The 19,593-nt window shown below is 34.3% G+C and overlaps 1 long non-coding RNA gene across 1 annotated transcript; it reads right to left on the reverse strand.

Moving 5' to 3' along the window:
• Window positions 1–2,823: 2,823 nt before the first annotated feature.
• Window positions 2,824–3,741, reverse strand: LOC131011825 (uncharacterized). Its single transcript, XR_009097122.1, has 2 exons — window positions 3,443–3,741; window positions 2,824–3,011 (listed from the first exon to the last, which is right to left on the reverse strand). It is a non-coding gene; the product is annotated as an uncharacterized LOC131011825 (long non-coding RNA).
• Window positions 3,742–19,593: the final 15,852 nt, after the last annotated feature.

Consider the following 19,593-nt stretch of genomic DNA (forward strand, 5'->3'; position numbering starts at 1 on the left):
TATCAATCTGACCCAAAAAAAAAAAAAATTGTGCATAACTTATTCCCATAAAACAAAATCGTAACTTTTTGGAGAATATGATCATGCGTGAACTAAATAAACTGAAATTTGGTCCTAACTTCGTGTTACGAGTTGGAAAGCTAACCTAAAACTAATTCGGTGCAAAATTCATGGTCAAGTTAGTTGTGACGTTGATCTTGAGCTGTTAAAAGCACTTATAATTGCTTATTAATATCACTTGAGGTATTTAGTCTCTAACAAGTTGTTTAGACCACCGAAGAAGATGACACACAACTGAAATAAATAAATAAATAATAACAACAAATTTATTTACATGTATTAGTCATTTGAAAATTATTACAAATTAGATGCACTATCAAATCAATGACCAGATCAACAAAAAAGTAAGAATCATCAAACGATTAAATCAAGAATTTAGTTTACACGCTTTTTTATGAAACTTGAGTTCAATGATAGAGTCTGGAATTTGAAATTGAGGCTTTTCGTATAATATGAAGCAGCTTTAGTTAATGGAGTATTTTGATTGCAATTTCTTGGCTGAAATATATATATGTTCCATTATCCCAGGAAAATAATGTTGAAGATTTATTTAAATTAATTGTGAACTACTAAACTGCAATTAATCCCCTATTGGCCTCCTATATATTATCATTAATTAGTGTTAATTAGTGGTTCCACACGTCCGCACACAATGATATGGCTCTATAATCCCTGGTTAATTATAATTTATAGTATGAAGTTTCCACAAATTTCAATTTATAGTCTCAATTTTAATTTATCTTTTATATAGCTTGAATTTTGAAAATTATTTAATTATAATCATAATTGCACCAAAATTATGTTAGTAGCTTATTCTTTATCGTAATTACAGCAAAAATGATTATCTATTGCCACCAAACTAGAGCCTAGTGCATTCTACATAAAAAGAGGTTTTCAACGTTAGATAGCATATCGTCATCGGACCAACGTAGTCGGAATCGCGCTTGAAAGTTAGTGCAATGATGCTAACTTTCAGACGTGATTGCGACTTCACTGGTGGTCTGATGACGATGGGCTACCTATCGTTCAAAATTTCCTTTAGTGTAAAATACATTTAGATCTGATTTTACGGATCCATCATCGTTTCATGTGTAATTTCGATAAAGAAGAACTATTGTCATAGTTTTGATATGATTGTGGCTATAATTAAACAATTCTTTGGGCCAATTTTCAAACTTTTCATGAACTTCTTTTTATAAGCAATCCCTGAATTTAAGGGGTTGAACAATTTTTCCATGCTTTCTAAAAACCCCCAATTAAATAGTTGACATGATATTTTTTAAGTGACCTGAAATGTGACATGGCATCGCTAGACGGGAAGCAAAACAACATTGTTTAGTTGGGGGTAAAACAACATCGTTTTGAGCCCCAACAATGCCCCCCAGCCGGAAAACTGACGACCGGAGCTCCGACAAATCTTTCACGGCAACAACAGCCTGTTGCCCTTCGGCGTCGAGGGCTGGAGTCACTCCGACGACTCCTGCTTGCTCGATCACCATGGAGGGGCAGCGATTCTGCCGAAATCTGCCAAAGTACATCGTGGGCGAGTAAGGGCACACTCGTCGGGCTCGTGCAGGCGGCCCTCACGGTGAGGAAAACGGCTGTTCCAGCGGCTCTAGTCTCCATTCACCGTCCTGAGGCATTGCTGCTGTGTGAGAAATGGCAAAGTCACGCCGGAGATGCAGTGATGCGGCGAAGGTGTGAAATATCGGTGCTGCTGCTGCCCGTTCTCATGCGGTGCTGGTTTGTAGCGGCAAGTTGTCACGACGCCAGCGACGCTACCGACGGGTGGATAAGAGATGGACGCGGAACCAAGGGCGCGACGACGGCCGAGTGAGGTCAAATGGCGGCGTTGCGCGAAGGCGGCGCAACCCTAGGTTCAGAAACCCTAATTTTTGTTTTTATTTTATTTTATTTTATTTTATTTTTCATGTGTCAATTTTCAGTCCAAGTAGGCGCCATGTCAACTCACAATTGCCTAAAAATTACTGTGTCAGCTCAGAGCTTCACCGGAGTGACAAAAGCATGGAAAAATTGTTCAACGCCTTAAATTTAGGGAATTGCTGATAAAAGAAAAGTTCATGGAAAATTTGAAAATTGACCCAAAGTTCTTGAGTTTTGACCCGTTAAATAATTTCTCAAAGTTCAGACTATATAAAAAATAAATCAAAGTTGAAGAAGCTATAAATTAAAATTTGTCCAAAGTTAAAAGCTATAATTAAACTATAATCAATCTCACTTTGTTTCTCCACTATGAGGCCAACTCCACATCCCTTGGTCGTGATTAATTGTTTAAAATATTTCAATGTTATAACCTCTTTTAGATTTATCGTTTATTGAAATTGGATCTATTTTTTTTTATTACAAATACACATATGCAATTGGTTGCACCGTGCAACTGGTTTTTAAAATGACACTATTTCATTTGGGAAATGACACTTGAACATTTTCGAATGACACTACTTAAACATACAGCTGTTAGAGGTTTCGATGTTGGTTTTCAGCTGTTAGAGGTTTGGACTGATTTGGTTTGGGGTGCAGATGACGTTTCTGAACAAACCTTCTCTTGTTGTTTTGTGCTTTGATTCAGCTGTGGTAGGAGTTTGGGCAACCCGTTCTTTTTCTGGGTTCTTTTGTGATGCTCTTTTGGTTGGGGTCTTTCTCTTTCGCCCAATCCATTGTATTTTCTTTTCCGGTTTGATACACTTTGTAACACCCCAATTTTCATAAACTTTTCAAACTAAAAACTTGAAGGACTAATAGTTAAAAATAAAATTTCTTGACTTTCATAATTTAAACTAATTTAAAAATCAATTTGCCAATACTAAAGTAGTAACATAAAATAAGAACGATAAACTAAAACTCAACAAGTTCAACTTAAATTCTATGGGAAAACTAAATCTCTAGTCATTCTCAACTTCCATGGCCACCTCAACTCCATAACTGCAAAACTGAGAAGATAAGGGGTGAGCATATTGAAAATATACTCAGTGAGAAACCATGCACATATTCACATACGCTTAAACATGCAAATAATTCACATTGTCATACACATATACTTAATTCTGAGTGTTTCTGAATTTATGATCATGTACTTGAACATGATATTTTGCGTTTCTGATCATGTACTTGAACATGATATTCTGCGTTTCTGATCATGTACTTGAACATGATATTCTGCGTTCTGATCATGAACTTGAACATGATATTCTGCGTTTCTGATCATGTACTTGAACATGATATTCTGCGTTTCTGATCATGTACTTGAACATGATATTCTGAGCATGTATCTAGACATGTAACTGAGCAAGCATAATCAAACATGAAAATAAGAGCATATAAAAACATATATGAATATAACCACAAGCATATAATCCCTCACCTAATTCTTGAAATTGATAACTCCCTTTGATGATTTCTACCAACGCATCCCTATATGAACTCTTGAAATTTCTAAAGTTTTCGTCAAACTCGCAGCTGAACAGACCAGTCAGCTTCAAGCCTTCGTTTGAAGCCTCAAACGTCCTCAAATCGTATTTTGCCTAGAAATACGACTTCTTCGCCTTCGAGAGAGCTTTCCGTGGCCACCTGTTTCGCCTGAATCGGAGTTTTGTGGAGGAAGTTATGGCCGTTCTCCCGAAACTGCCGGAACTTGATTTTCTGCGAAAATCTGACTCCAGCTCCTCACGTTTCCTGCGCCCCACAGCTCTCCAAAACCCGACTAAAATTTACTGTTGACTTCGAGTTTCTATGTCTCCTTTTGGGTTTGTAAATTGATTTTATATTTATACTAGTCTTTAAAGAGTTCTAGTTCTAATAGGAAACAAAAAAAAAAAAAAATAATAATAATAATAATAGTCTAGCTAAAATTAATGGTGCATGATGATGAGAATAAGGCTTGTATTAATGGAAAAGTAAAAGAGTACAAAACATCCAAGAAAGCGGAAAAGAGAGCAAACAAAAGATCGAGCCTCATTAAAACCTTCTAAGAAGAAGAGACCTTAGAAGGAAAAAGAGTACTCGTGAAAGACTCACATTCGGTTCAGGAGCGGGAAGAGACAACTTCAGGAGTTCCGGCCTAACCATCACCCCTAAGAAGCTCGGCTCAAGAAAACCGGAAGAAGAAGAACCAAGAAAGAAAACAGGAGACCAACAACAAAAGAAAACAACCCAACCAAAGCCTAAGGGAACCAACGAACCTGCTTATATAACCATACGGATATGACTATGCGTCGACATATCCCTTGCAACCGCAATCCTAATCTCCTCAATCGCAAAAGGCCACCAGCCTTCCTGCCGATCATCATTGGCCATAATATCTGCCGGTTGATTACCCTCACGGTAAATATGCGAGACCATCAAAGAAAAATCCCGAAGCAGGCGAAGAGTATGCTGCCAAAACGCCCTAAATCTCCAAGGAACATCACTCGAGCGAGAGTACAAAAGGTGAACCACATACATAGAGTCAGCCTCAACCCACAGATGCCGCCAGCCTCGGGTATGAGCAATGTGAATAGCATAGATCACAGCCAACAATTCCGCCTCGAAAGCAAAGCCGTTGCCGCCTTTAAAATGAAAACAACCTCGGACATGAGACCACTTGTCTCGAAAAACCCCACCCGCAGCAATAACTCCAGGAGCTCCCGCCGCCGAGCCATCTGTATTAACTTTAATCCATTGACCAACGGGAGGCCACCAGTGAACCTCCACCATACAGGGGGGAGGAGCAGCACGGCTCCTCACCCCAATCGCACGCGTGATCGAATAGTCAGTCCAAGAATTAGAAATATTACCCAACTTCCGGAAAACCCCATCAATCTCCATAAAGTAAGCCTTGACAAAGGCCAAAACCGCACGTCTATCAAAGCACAAATCCTCAAAAATAAGCGCATTGCGTCCCGACCAGATACGCCACATCAGAGTGATAATTCCCGCCTTCCAAAAAGAACCAATTTGGGAACTCCAAGAGAGATTCCAAGCCAGAACTAAGAAGGAATGAATATCCATGCACCCCAAGAGATTCTCTTTACCAAACCAACCTAAAAAATCAGTCCAAATAGGGCGAACACACGAGCACTCCCAAAGCACATGCGAAATCGTCTCACTATCTTGGAGACACAAAGAACAAGCATTGGGCGCAATTAACCCTTGCCGGATCAGAACATCAATAGTAGGCAAGCGCCCATGGAGGACACGCCAACAGAGAATAGATCGCCTCATCGGAATAAAGTCCTCCCAGATCCATTTGCCCCAGCTAACAGCAGGAAAACGATGGGAAATATTAGAAAAAGCCAAAGAGGCCGAAACCTCACCCTTAACCGACTATTTCCAATATCTCGTATCCCTCTGGCCGCCCATCGGAATACGCAGAATATCATCCACAATATCAGGAAAACGAGAAACAAAGGATGTCGTGAAATGCCAAACACCATCATAAAAATAATCACTAACCGAGAAGCTCAGAAAATCATGCATATATATCGGAATTTTAAGTTTATCCACAAGCTTGTACCCAAGCCAATCATCCCGCCAAAAGTAAGTATGCTCACCACGGTCAATACAAACATAAGAATCATCCACCAACTGATTGACTTCTTCTTTCATCCCAATCCAAACAGAAGAGTTCGACACCGAATCCTTTGCAACCCCAAAATTGTTTAGATATCTCGATCTCAGAATGGAATGCGCCCAAACAGTTCCCTGAATTAACTTCCAAGCCAGCTTCATCAAATAAGATTTGTTCATTAACGTAAAAGATCTAATGCCGAGGCCGCCTTCTTTCAAGGGGGAGCAGACTCTACCCCAACTAACAGCACAGCTGGGCCGTTTATCAATATTTCCCGACCAAACGAAATTACGACATTTCCTGTCAAGGGAGTGCAGTAACGATTTTGGCCATTTGTAAACCATCATGGAGTGAACAATCGAACTCTGAATAACCGACTTGACTAAACAAAGCCTCCCAGCCATAGAAAGATGACGACCTTTCCATCGAGCAAACTTCTGGACAATCCTATCATGAATTGCCTGAAAGAAAGAAGCTCTCGGACGCCCAACGAAAATCGGAACTCCCAAGTAATTGAAAGGAAGGTTCCCGGTAGTGAAACTGAGCTCACGATGAATAGCACTTTTCCTGTCATTGAGAACTCCCGAACCAAAGTAAATGCAAGACTTCTCCAGACTACACTGCTGACCCGAAAGAGAGTCATAGTACGAAAAGATCTGATGAATTTTTCTAGCATTCCGAACCGTAGCTTTACAAAAGATCATAACGTCATCCGCATAGAACAAGTGAGTAGGGAACTGAAAAGTTCGACTATAGCGCATAGGTTCTAGATGCCCAGAATCAACGCAGCTGCTAAAAAGCCGACTCAAGATATCCTCCGCAATTCCAAAGAGAATCGGAGAAAGGGGATCTCCCTGACGCACTCCGCGAGAACAAGCAAAATATCCCCGCAGGTGACCATTATAGAGAATAGAGAGCCTGGCCGAGCTGAAAATAATAGAAATCCAGTAAATGAATTTCTCATGATAGTGATTAGCTCGCAAAACTTGCAAGATAAAATCCCATCGAATAGTATCAAAGGCTTTTCGGATGTCAACTTTACAAGCCATATTACGTCCCCTGTCCGTGCGTTTCATACAGTTGAAACCTTCCGAGCTGAGCATGATGCAATCATGAATATTACGCCCGCTAATAAAGCTGAATTGATTGTCAGAAACATGAGACGCAGCCACCACGCCAAGACGAGAGGCAAGAATCTTCGAGATAATCTTGAATAAGAAATTCGAAAGGACAATCGGGCGAAGATCAGCAACAGTGTCGACTGAATCCTTCTTGGGAATCAAAATCATCGTACTGGAATTACACCCAGAAGGTAAATAAGAATGGCGAAAGAAATTCTGAACAGCCGCAATAACATCCGCTTTAATCACATCCCAGCAACTTTGAAAGAAGTTACCAGAGAAACCATCAGGGCCAGGAGCACTTGAAGCATCCATATTAACAACCGCCGCCGCAATTTCACTCTCATCGGGTATACTCACCAACCGCGCATTCTGATCATCAGACACCCCCGACTCAAAAAGCGCATCAATCTCTAACTGATCTCCAGAAGGTCGACCATCATCAGCGAAAAGAGACGTAAAGTGGTCAATAATATGATTCTCAATAATAGTGGCATCATAAGTCTCTCTACCATCAATCTTGAGGCGAGTGAAAGGCGCATTCCGTTTCTTGAACTTGGTCAAACGGTGAAAAAACTCAGTATTCCTGTCTCCATCCCGAAGCCAGTTCGCATGGCTTTTTTGCTGAAGCAAACAGTTCTTATGTGTCAACGATACATTTAGCTTTGCCTGAAGACTAACCTCCTCATCAAAGAGATCGTTCGTATATCCAGAAGCAGAAATCTTCCCCAGAGTTATCAATAAAATCACAAAACTCCTCACAAGAACCTCTATGTGGCGAAGCTAAACTCAGACGCTCATGAGCACCTTTCACCGCATTAAAATCGCCCATGAAAACCATTTTTCCAGAAACGAAACGAAGAAGATCATGCCAGAGATCACGGCGGTCATTTTGGTCATTCGAACCATGAACAAAAGCAATACGAAAATCATAACTATGCCACAGGCAGTCCACCACAACCACCTGATCAGAAGAGAACAAAACATTAGTAACAACAGAAGAGTGAACAAAAACCCAAATATTCGAACAGCGAGGAGACCAGCAGTTTTGATGCACCGGGACAAGATTCAACGAATGCCAGTAACTCTGTCTAACTTTCCGAAACGCCCGTTTCGGTTCAAGAATGCCCAACACCACCGGGCTAAAAGAATTACAATGCTCCTTCAGCAGACGTTTGGATTCATCCGTTAAACCACGGACATTCCATGCAATAATATTCATCAGAATTAATTTATGTTAGCGGAGGCAGCTCCGCTTCTTTCAACCTCTTCCGCCCAGCTCTCTTTGGCGACGCTCTCCATGGCTAGAGCGCTGTCTCTATTACTTGTATCAATCACAAAAGTACGCGACGTATCCCCCGTGTTACGAAGTCTACTTTTAATGGTGCATATCTATATGTATCATGTAATTATTTAAAAAAAAGTTATACAAGAAAATACTATTAATTAAACTTATAAAATAAATCTAAATTATCGGGATGTTACACACTTGGTACCTCTGGTACCTTGTGGCTCGTACTGATTTTTTCTTAATGAAATCTCTTTTCTCTGATCAAAAAAAAAAAACTACTTAAACATACAAATGATACTTAAAAACATACAAATGACACTTAAAGATCTTCACGTGTCATTTGTATATTGAAGTAGTATCATTCAGAAATCAGTTGCACGATGCAACCGGTTGCACAGGAAAGTGCCTCATTTTTTATTTGTTTGTGACATGTGTGTAGCTATTGTTGAGATGTTTGGTGCTAGTGTGCATATGATTCTTTATTTATTATCTAGACAATTTCAAACATGCATATAAATTGACACTTTCGATATATATAAATGGTAGTATGTGCTTTAGTAAATGATATTATTTTTATAAGTAAATAAATGATACTTTTAATATATATATATAAATGACATTATTTGTCTTAATAAATGATACCATGTTTATATATAATTGATATTATTTTTATTAGTAAAATGATACTATTCTTATATGTCAATGTCACTTTTTACTCACAGTAAATGACATTTTTTAAAATATTAAATGATGCTTAATATAATATTGACTTATTTCTTAATTTAATTAACAATAAATAGATTTTTTTTGTACTATAAACGGCACTTTTAATGCATGCAAATGATACATTCGAATGAAAAGATAAATGATATATATTACAAATGACGCTTTTAATAACATAAAATTTTACTTTTAATGTATATAAATGATACTTAGTAAATGATAGTATTTATTATAAAATCAAGGGTAAATATCATGAAAACCCCTGAAGTATATCCGCTTTATCAAAAATACCCTGAAACTTTCAAAATGTTCTCTAAACCCTCAAACTATCAAATTTTTATCAAATATATCTCGCATCTATATTCCGGTCACCAAATACGTGACGTGGCTCGCCGGATGCCACAATGTAATTTATATTATATTTTTTTTAAATGTAATAGCAAAAACGACGCCGTTTCGCACCATATCATTTAAAAAAATTCACTCTGAAATTTAAAATTCACTACTATTGTGTTTGAAATTCACGCTAATAACTTAGAATTAGGGATAAACACGGCAGAATATGGTACGAAACGAAGTTGTTTTTTCCATGTCATTTAAAAAAAATAGAATATAAATTACATTGTGGCATCCGGTGAGCCACATCACGTTTCTGGTAACAGAAAAATAGATGCAGGATATATTTGATAAAAACCAGATAGTTTGAGGGTTTAGAAAACATTTCGAAAGTTTCAGGGTATTTTTGATAAAATGGGTATAGTTCAGGAGTTTTCATGATATTTACCCTAAAATCAAATGATATTTTGTATAAAAATAAATGATATATATTATAAATGTCACTTTTAATGCATGCAAATGATACTTTCGAATTAAGCAATAAATGATACTTTGTAAATCATACATTACAAATGACACTTTTAATAACATAAAATAATAATTTTAATTTATGTAAATGATGTATATACTTCATAAATGATACTCCCTCCGTCTCCAAAATAAGTTTCTCTTTAGGGACATCACGAGTTTTAAGGAAAAGTGGTAAAGTGTATAGATAGTGGAGAAAAATATGTTATAATTAGTATTGAGAGTGGTGAAAAGGTGAAAAAATGTTATAATTAATATTGGGAGTTGTGAAAAAGTGAAAAGTAAGAATAAATAAAGTATTATTAGTGGTGGGGTAGTTGTCAAAAAATGGAAAGAAAGAAAGAGAAACTTATTTGGGGGACGTCCCAAAAAGAAAAAAGAGGAACTTATTTCAGGGACGGTGGGAGTATTTTTTATAAAATCAAATGATATTTAAGATTTTATATAAAAATATTATAAATAACACTTTTAATGCATACAAATGACATTTTTAATATATACAAATAAATACTACTTTTGAATGAGTTCGAAAAAAGGTATGGACAAAAGAAAAAAAAAAAAGAATAAAAAAATAAAAGATATATTAATTTGGCCGAACGGAATCCGCAACTATATGACCTGAATTAATTAATATCACCTACGCTAACTTGACCGAATGGAGTATTAACTGAATGGTTCTCACCTAAGCTAATCTTGAGTGCATGAAGTGAGCAGAGCCTACAAAAGTGCGCCTCTAATCAATTTAGCCTATATAGTTAAAACAAGTCAAAGCATATGATTATCGTCTAACATGATTTTTGGCTAAACTTATTTTAAAGAGTTTATAAGTTCTTAGATCTTAGAAAATATAATTTTTAAAGATTTTATAAGTTGTCAAAGTGTTTGAATAATTAAGTTTATAAGCTAGAAAAAGAACTTTTAGTTAGAGAGAGAAAAATTTTGTTAGAGAGAGAAAATTGAAAAAAGATAAAATTAGAATAATGATAGTATATAATAAAAATAAAAAAATTTAATTGAGTTATTTTTGTAAAATGAGTGTTGCTTATAAGAAAATGAGCAAATAAGTTGGGGTAGAGAAACTTATTTTTTTGGGAGCTTATAAACTTTTAAAACTTAATTTTATGACTTATAAGCTCTTTAGGAGCTTATTTTGCCAAACATTTTGAAAGAGCTTATAAGCTCCTAAACAATTTATAAGCTCGGCTAAACACCCTCTAAATCTTTTATGTGAGGATGTTTAATAGTAACGCTTTGAAAGCGCAATTCTATTTAATTGGCAAGACATTTTTTCTCTAATCAATAAATTGAAATTCGAATAATCTTATGAGGACGAGTGTGAGTGTGAGTGTGTGTTAGTTATAACTCTAAAAAAGTACTACGTACAATTAGTTTGAACTTATTATCCTATATATCTAACAAGATTTAAAATTACAACTTGTTTGATAATATTTATACATATATATAAACAAAATTAAATTACTTAAGCTCGTACATGCTCGAAATTTCTAATCAACTTGATATAACTCACTGGAGCTAGGTCAAGTTGAAACAGCCTTCATACACATGTTAAATATGTTTAAAAATAAATTTAAATGTATAAACATGTATTTAGTTTTTTTTTTTTTTTCAGAGTTAGTGCATATAAGGTTCTAATAGAGAGCAAACATGCAAAGAAGGTTTATATCATCTCAATTTCAAATTTTTATATTTTGTTTGTATTCTTGAACGCAGACAATCAACTTAGAATTATTTAGGGGTATAGTCGAGCCGAGTCGAGTCGAGTTGAGTCAAATAGTGTCTTGTTCAAATTTAGCTTGTTTAACTATCGATCGAGCTTTAATCGAGTCAAATACAATGCCAAGCTTAATCGAATTTTTTAAATTTAAAATTTTAGTTATTTTTCAAATATACTACTATAAGATATTTTATTCACAACAATGTAATATATTTACTATTTTCTTGTAAACAAATGATGTTAATTAGATACTTAATCCAAATATTACTAATTATAGTATAAAATATATGACATTCAATTAATAATCTTAGGTTTTTAAGATAAATCATTTAACGAGTCGAGTATCGTCATGCTCAAACTTGGCTTGTTTAGCTAAACGAGCTGCTCATTAAATTATTGATCGAACTTTTATCAAATTGAACGTAGAATAGCTCACGGGTAGCTTTGCTCATTTACAGTCCTAGAATTATCACATAATTTTTATATTAATTAACATGTCTTCTATATTTTCATAATTCAAGTCATGTTTAAATTTTTTTTAAGGGTTCGGATAACTTTTACAAACAATTTCAAAGTTCATACTCCTTCCGTTTCAATAGTAGTGTCCCATTTTTCTTTTTGGGACGTTTTAATACAAGTGTCTCATTTTTTTTTTTTTTTGCAATATATTCTCTCTATACTTAATATTTAAATAATTTTTACAAATCCATTTTATCTACTTTTTACACATTTCTTAATCTCCGTGCTGAAACGTTATGGACACACTACTATTGGGACGAAGGGAGTACTATTTTTGTATATTTTAAAGTTCATGCTATTTTTACAAAAAACTTCAAATTCAAGCTATTTTTTTGTATTTTTTAAATTTAGGTCATTTTTATAAATAACTCCAATGTTCGAACTATAAATTACAATTAATCTTAATAAACATGTATTATCAAGGTTTTATCATCTCATTCTCTATTAAAAGAAAATGAAAAGTTTGCCAGTTTGCCACACAACATTCTTTTACCAAGTATAGTTTTTGAAAACTAACCAATTTTGAATATTTTTTACGGAAATTTTCAATAATTATACACCGGAAAATAAATACCTACACACACACACCCACCTCCCTCTAAATATCGAACCCACATTAAATATCAACAACCCATGTCTAATTTCATGTGGCCAATATTTGTTACGTGGCTCATCTCTCGATAGCGCCTCAAGAAATGTTGTCACGTTTTATTGGGGAAAATATGATACTAAAGTTTCTGATAGAAGTTGACGTTTCTTGTAAAATAAAATTGAACCATACTTCATATTCCAATCACAAACATTTAATAAAAATAAAAATCACTGACATTTAATTTTGGACCCAATAGTTTGGTGAGTCTAATTTATTTCTCCATGTTTGGGACTTAAATGATACTATATGATATTTTTTCAGAAACATTATTATTCACCATTCGAACTATTTATTAGAGAATGGGTCCTTCCAAAATTAATTAGTTAATTCCTTATGGTCTACGAAAGAGATGGGAGATCTACAATCAATTTAACAAAGCATATGGTACTTGATGTGCATATTTCATATACTAATTGGCCCCAGTAAAAATTCTTTATTTATATAATAGAATATAAAAAAGGAAACATGGAGGAATAAATTACTTATAAGAAAAGTGTAATTATTGTGAGAAATGATCAAAGATTTATTTAATTATATTATTTGTAACATGAATGATCTTGGTATGGTTATTTTTAATAATTATGCTGCATGTGATTTGTGGACAACGGACTGCAAAAGTAATGGGAAAAACACAGCAAATATAACCCTGCAAAACAACACAACAAATAATTATATATATATATATATATATATATATATATATATATATATTCTTAAACACTATTTTTTTTTTAGAATTATTCTTAAACTCTATTAAAGATATCAATTTCGAATGAACTTTGTCCTAAAAGCTATTCTTAGGAATCTAGGATTTTAGGATCATTTCGAATATTTTTTTAAAGCACCCTATCTTACCATTTTAATTTAATGCCCATTTTTTTCCTCAAAAAAAAAAAGAAGCCCATTTCTGAAATTAAAGCTATGGGCTGTGATGATTTTGTGCGGAAGACTTTACAAAACAATTTCTGAGGTCAAATGGGGACGAAAATCTATGTGGGCTGAACTGTATGGTACGAGGCCCAATAGAATTTCTTGGGCCGTATTGATATTTGAACATAAGAGGTCTAACTTCGATTCAGTATTCACCAAAAAGTGTAGAATGCATTTAAGTAAAAATGTTATTCCCTTTAAAATAACAAAAACAAAGTTTATTTAGTGTTATACCTTTATTTCTTACCCGAGTCTTTATATTTTTGCTAGTACGTTCTCCGATCAATGTCATAAATAATAGTGTATAATAATAATATTGATATTTGATTTAAAATAGTGTATACTAATGATATTATTATCTTAATAAATATAATATTAAATTCAATGAGTATTTTATAACAATAATTAAATACGTATAACAATAATAATTAAATTTCTAAATTGTAAAACAAATAATCGAAGTTAGTCTCATTTTAAGAAAATAACACTATCCCATCAATATAACAAAATCAATAGCCGTTTAACACACCAAACTATATTATTATTAAAAGTTCATATTTAAATAGCTCAAAATTAATTAAAAAATAACATGAAAATACAAATAATATAAAAAGAAATATATAACAAAAAAACATGTTTATATAAATAAATAAACAATTCGTGTACATGATTAAATAAATCTAATATTTAATTTCTAACTTTTAGATATATAACTACTTTTTTATTTACAAACTCATATTAAAATTAGTACATTTAATTGCATTAAAAATTATTTTAATTTAAAAATATTTAAATTTAAAATAATTATAATTAAACGATCATGTAAACTTTTTTGAAAGAAAAAAAAATGGCATCTACTTTTTTTTCACCAACAAACAAAAACAAAATTAAAAAAAAAAGTATGATGTTCAACATTAGAGATAAATGAAAGTGAACAAAAATTAATCTTGTCATTTTAAACAATCATAACTTATTTGTTTTAAATTTACTATTTTTTACAATTTTCACATCGAATTTATGATTTTTTTCGTAATCTTTAACCTAACTTTCATATTGTTTTTTTTTTCATGAAATAAAGTCAACAAATTTTCAGAAAAAAATTAAATAGAAAAAATAAAATAAAAGTGAGAAAATTTTGATGGGAAAAAAGTAAGAGAGAAAATTTGGAGGTAAAAAACTCTTCTTTTATATTATACATAGATTTGTAGACGCGATGTCTCTAAACTTTCATTTCTATTGCAATAGCTTCACGTTATCTTTAACTAGTGTGTTATCCGTCAAAATTTGATGAGATATAATTTTATGTTACAATTTATAAGTATTTTTGTTAATCATTGTAGTAAGAGATACAATGTTTGTTTGATATGATTTTGCCATCGGTGATGATTTTTCTATGTTATTATTATACCTTAAGGGTGTATTTGCTTTTTATCCCTCTAAATGGAGGGATAATATAATAAGGTATAAATAAACTTATCACTTGAAATGGGTACCACATTTGTTATATCTTATTTGGTTTGAAGGATAATATATTTATCCACTCCTTATAAGGTGGTATAAAATAATACCACCATCTCTTAGGATAAAATTATCCATTTCCCAAGGTATAAATAGCTGCCCAAAAATTATACAACCTACCCAAATTTTTTTATACATCAAAGTAAACAAAGTATAAGGTGGTAAATGTAGCTTATCTCTCCCTTATACCTCGAAGTAAACACATATAAGTAAAATATGCAATGATATAACTCGTGAAATCATAACTCATAAACATATTATAATTATAAATCGGTTAATTTTGTCACCATAAATACTCATGTGCAACCCGTTGCACCGTGCAACTGGTTTTCAGAATGACACTACTTCATTCGGAAAATGACACTTGAACATTTTCGAATGACACTACTTCAACATACAAATGACACTTTCAAGTGTCATTTGTATGTTGAAGTAATGTCATTCAGAAACTAGTTGCACGGTGCAACAGGTTGCACGAGAGAGTGCCTAGCTCTTTTGTCACATTGGGTTTGAAGTTATCAGAACTCACAATTAGAAGTGATCAATTTAAAATGTATTGCAACTCTCCGGACATATTACTACATTTCAAAAAGGGTTAATTGCCCCTAAATACACCACCTTTCCTTGAATTCTATAATTGCACATCATCTTTAAAATTCGCCCCTAAATACACTACCTTTCCTTGAATTCTACAATTGCACATCACCTTTAAATCCGCCCCAAAATACATCACCTTTATATTTTTTCTGTTTTTGCACATGACTAAAAAATCCTCAAGAAATAAATTAAAGTTTTAATTTATATATTTAAATATCTTTTTAGCAGCGAAAATATAATAAAATAAAATTCTTTATTTATTTTTATAAAGAATTTTATTTTATTATATATTCGCTACTAAAAAGATATTTAAATTTATATTTAACAGTTTAATTAGATTAGGGTGTTACCACTTTAAATGATGTGGCTTCCAGATTGGCAAAACTGTGTCGTTTTGAATGTTATGATCGTATGTGTTACTATTTTATTAACGTGGACAATAATTGCATGTTTCCACACTAAGTATACTATGTATGCTTATCCCATATTTAATATTTCAGGTAAATGACATTGGAGGCGCGTGGAGAGTCGAATGGGCGAGTCGAACCTCTCTAAAAAAAATGTTTCTTTCAAACTCATTATATTATTCATGTGGTACTTTTGATTATTGTAACTCTAAATTCCAAATTATATCGAATTCGTGTGAAATTTATTAAAATAAAAGTTTCATTTTATTTTCTTAATGTCATGACTTGTTTATTTTTTTAATTCAAGTTCTTTCTAAAAATTTATTCGAGAATTTATTTCTTTACGAAAATACTTATATATATATATGATTTTAAACTTTATAAAGAATTTTATTTTATTATATTTCCGCTGCTAAAAAGATATTTAAATTTATAATTAACATTTTAATTTATTTCTTGAGGATTATTTAGTCATGTGCAAAAACAGTAAAAATATAAAGGTGATGTATTTTGGGGCGGATTTAAAGGTGATGTGCAATTATAGAATTCAAGGAAATGTAGTGTATTTAGGGACGGATTTTAAAGGTGATGCAAAGGTGATGCGTAATTGTAGAATTTAAGGAAATGTGGTGGATTTAGGGGCAAATAACCCTTTCAAAAAGTGCCCGAAAAGATGAAATGTTCGTGCTTTTCACAGTCAGGGTGAAATCAAAAATTGAAAGTAGATTGAATGACTATACATATACTATATCTTTATTTTAATATATGGATAGTTAAATTATAGTGATAGTGACAAGAAGCAAGGGGTTCGATATGGTCTTTTCATCCGTTGCCTAAATTCTAATGTGACATATAACATACAACGTCAATCAGCATAATTGCGTTAATTGTCATTCAAAAATGAATAAAATTAAGGGTTAATAACTGAAAAATACACGAACTTGCACCGGATTTGCATATGCACATGACCTTAAAAAATAGCTCAATAATACATCACCTTTTAATTTAATCGCAAATTGCACACTGCGAAAGTTCTGATCACCCTTAAGTTTGACCGACGATGACGTGGATAGTATTTAACATAACATGGCATTAATCGTGACTATTTTCACACGCTGGCAAGCCACGTGGACAAAACAACGTCGTTTTGCCCAAAAATTAAATTATCTTCTCTTATCTCTCCTTCTTCCCTATTCTCTAGGTTTTTCAGTCTGCCGCCCACAAATCTCTCTTCTCTCTCTTGGTTTTTCCCATCAGAGTCCGCTGCCGCATGGCCATTGAAGAAGAAAACACAATATTTGGCCACTAATTGAAAAAACACAAAATTGGGTCAATTTTTATGTTGACTTTGATAAAATTGCCATCTTCCGCCATTTCAAATACCTCATGAACATTCATGTTTTGAATTTGACCACCGCACGAATTCTAAATTCCTTACTCCAGCCGGAGGCCCCTCGCCAAGCTAGTAGTGGCTCCCAACAAAATCGGATGCTAAGGTTCCTGACTCGTATTAATTCCTCGAGGGTGACACGTCTTCAATCCACATAAGCTTGATGATAATATCTCGGTTTAAGTTGATGAATACATTGTTCAGTAGTTTTCGGGTAACATTAAGTTGTGCCCTCAACATTGTCTCCTACTATTGAAGCTGATGGATGACGTTTTGTTGCGCATGAAGAGCCGTCATCATGTCTTGATTGTTTGGATTATTTTGGAATTGTTCATCCAAATTAGTGAGGTGGCCGTTTTCGATCACCCATCGTTCGTACCTTGGTAGAAGAGCTGTTTGTAGCGTAGACATTTTCAAACACCTCGTGGACATTCATGTTTTGAATTTGACCACCGGACAAATTCCGAATTCCTTCCTCCACCCCGAGGCCCCTCGCCAAGCTAGTAGTGGCTGCCAACGAAAATCGGATGCTAAGGTTCACGACTCGTCTTAATTCCTCGAGGGCAGCGACGTCTTCAATCCCCATAAGCTTGATTGTAATATATCGGTTTAAGTTGATGAAGACGTTGTTCAATAGTTGTCGGGTAACATTAAATTGTGCCCTCAACTCTGTTACCTACTATTGAAGCTGATGGACGAGGTTTAGTTGCGCATGAAGAGTCTCCATCAGGTCTTGGTTGTCTGGTTTATTTTGGAATTGTTCATTCAGCTTAGTGAGAAGGCCGTTTTCAACCACCCACCGCTCGTACCTCGGTAGAAGAGCTGTTTGTAGCGTCAGAATGTTGGAGCCGAGGTTTCTCGCCTCACTCCAACGACGAACCTGAAATTGAAATAATCATTTCCCTACTCTAGTAGAAATTTGAAAATCCACTGTGGCCTGAATACTGCAAATCTGGCCAATATAGATCTAAAATGATACGAAGATCAGATGGGATATCCTGTTGACTATTTTTAAGCTCTATAAGTATCTAACTGAAAGACTGAAATTATAGGCTCTATAAAACTGGTATCTTATCAACGGTACAAAAAATATTTTCCTTCAAAGTCACTCCAGCCCTTCGGGAATATCTTCAAATGTTCCATGTTCGTTCAGCCTGAACGTTTGCTCAGGACTCATCTGTGTAATTTGTCCATTCGAAATCAAATCCATCATTTGAATAACTCTGTTGCCGCTTCATCAATCTTAAATCGAACTTCAAGGGCCACAACGTCTCCGACATCCTTCAATTTGGCGACGGTGTTTTGATGATTCAGATTATGAAGCACGTTGATGATGTTTGCTCTGGTGGTTTGAACTTGAGCAGCTGCTTGTGCTATTTGAGCATTTAGTTTAACGATGCGAGCGTCATCCATGATTGGAAGTTGTTGCTAAGCAGCCAATTGTTCCTGCCTCCTTCCAACGACAGCTTGATGAGTATTCAAATTGTTGCCGAAGCTGCGAGCCTCACTCCAGAGTCTCACCTAACAAAAGTGGAAAATCATATGCAGGACAGTGGCAACATAAAGAAAAAGTTCTCAAAATGATGATCATGGAAAAGGAGATATAGACAGAGATCATGGAAATGAGATGTACTGCAATCTTTTCAATACCTTTTCAATCATATAGTAACATTAAGTGTACTAACAACACATTGAAAATATTTACAAATAAGAAACAATATACTCGCATGACCATTGAAGAAGGAAACACAATATTTGGCCACTAATTGAAAAAACACAAAATTGAGTCATTTTTTACGTTGACTTTGATAAAATTGCCATCTTCCGTCATTTCAAACACCTCATGAACATTCATGTTTTGAATTTGACCACCGCACGAATTCTAAATTCCTTACTCCACCCGGAGGCCCCTCGCCAAGCTAGTAGTGGCTCTCAACAAAATCGGATGCTAAGGTTCCTGACTCGTCTTAATTCCTCGAGGGCAACACGTCTTCAATCCCCATAAGCTTGATGATAATATCTCGGTTTAAGTTGATGAATACATTGTTCAGTAGTTGTCGGGTAACATTAAGTTGTGCCCTCAACATTGTCACATACTATTGAAGCTGATGGATGACGTTTTGTTGCGCATGAAGAGCCGTCATCATGTCTTGGTTGTTTGGCTTATTTTGGAATTGTTCATCCAAATTAGTGAGGTGGCCGTTTTTGATCACCCATCGT

The sequence above is a fragment of the Salvia miltiorrhiza genome, chromosome 2, assembly GCF_028751815.1.
Source record: "Salvia miltiorrhiza cultivar Shanhuang (shh) chromosome 2, IMPLAD_Smil_shh, whole genome shotgun sequence".
NCBI classification, from domain to species: Eukaryota; Viridiplantae; Streptophyta; class Magnoliopsida; order Lamiales; family Lamiaceae; genus Salvia; species Salvia miltiorrhiza.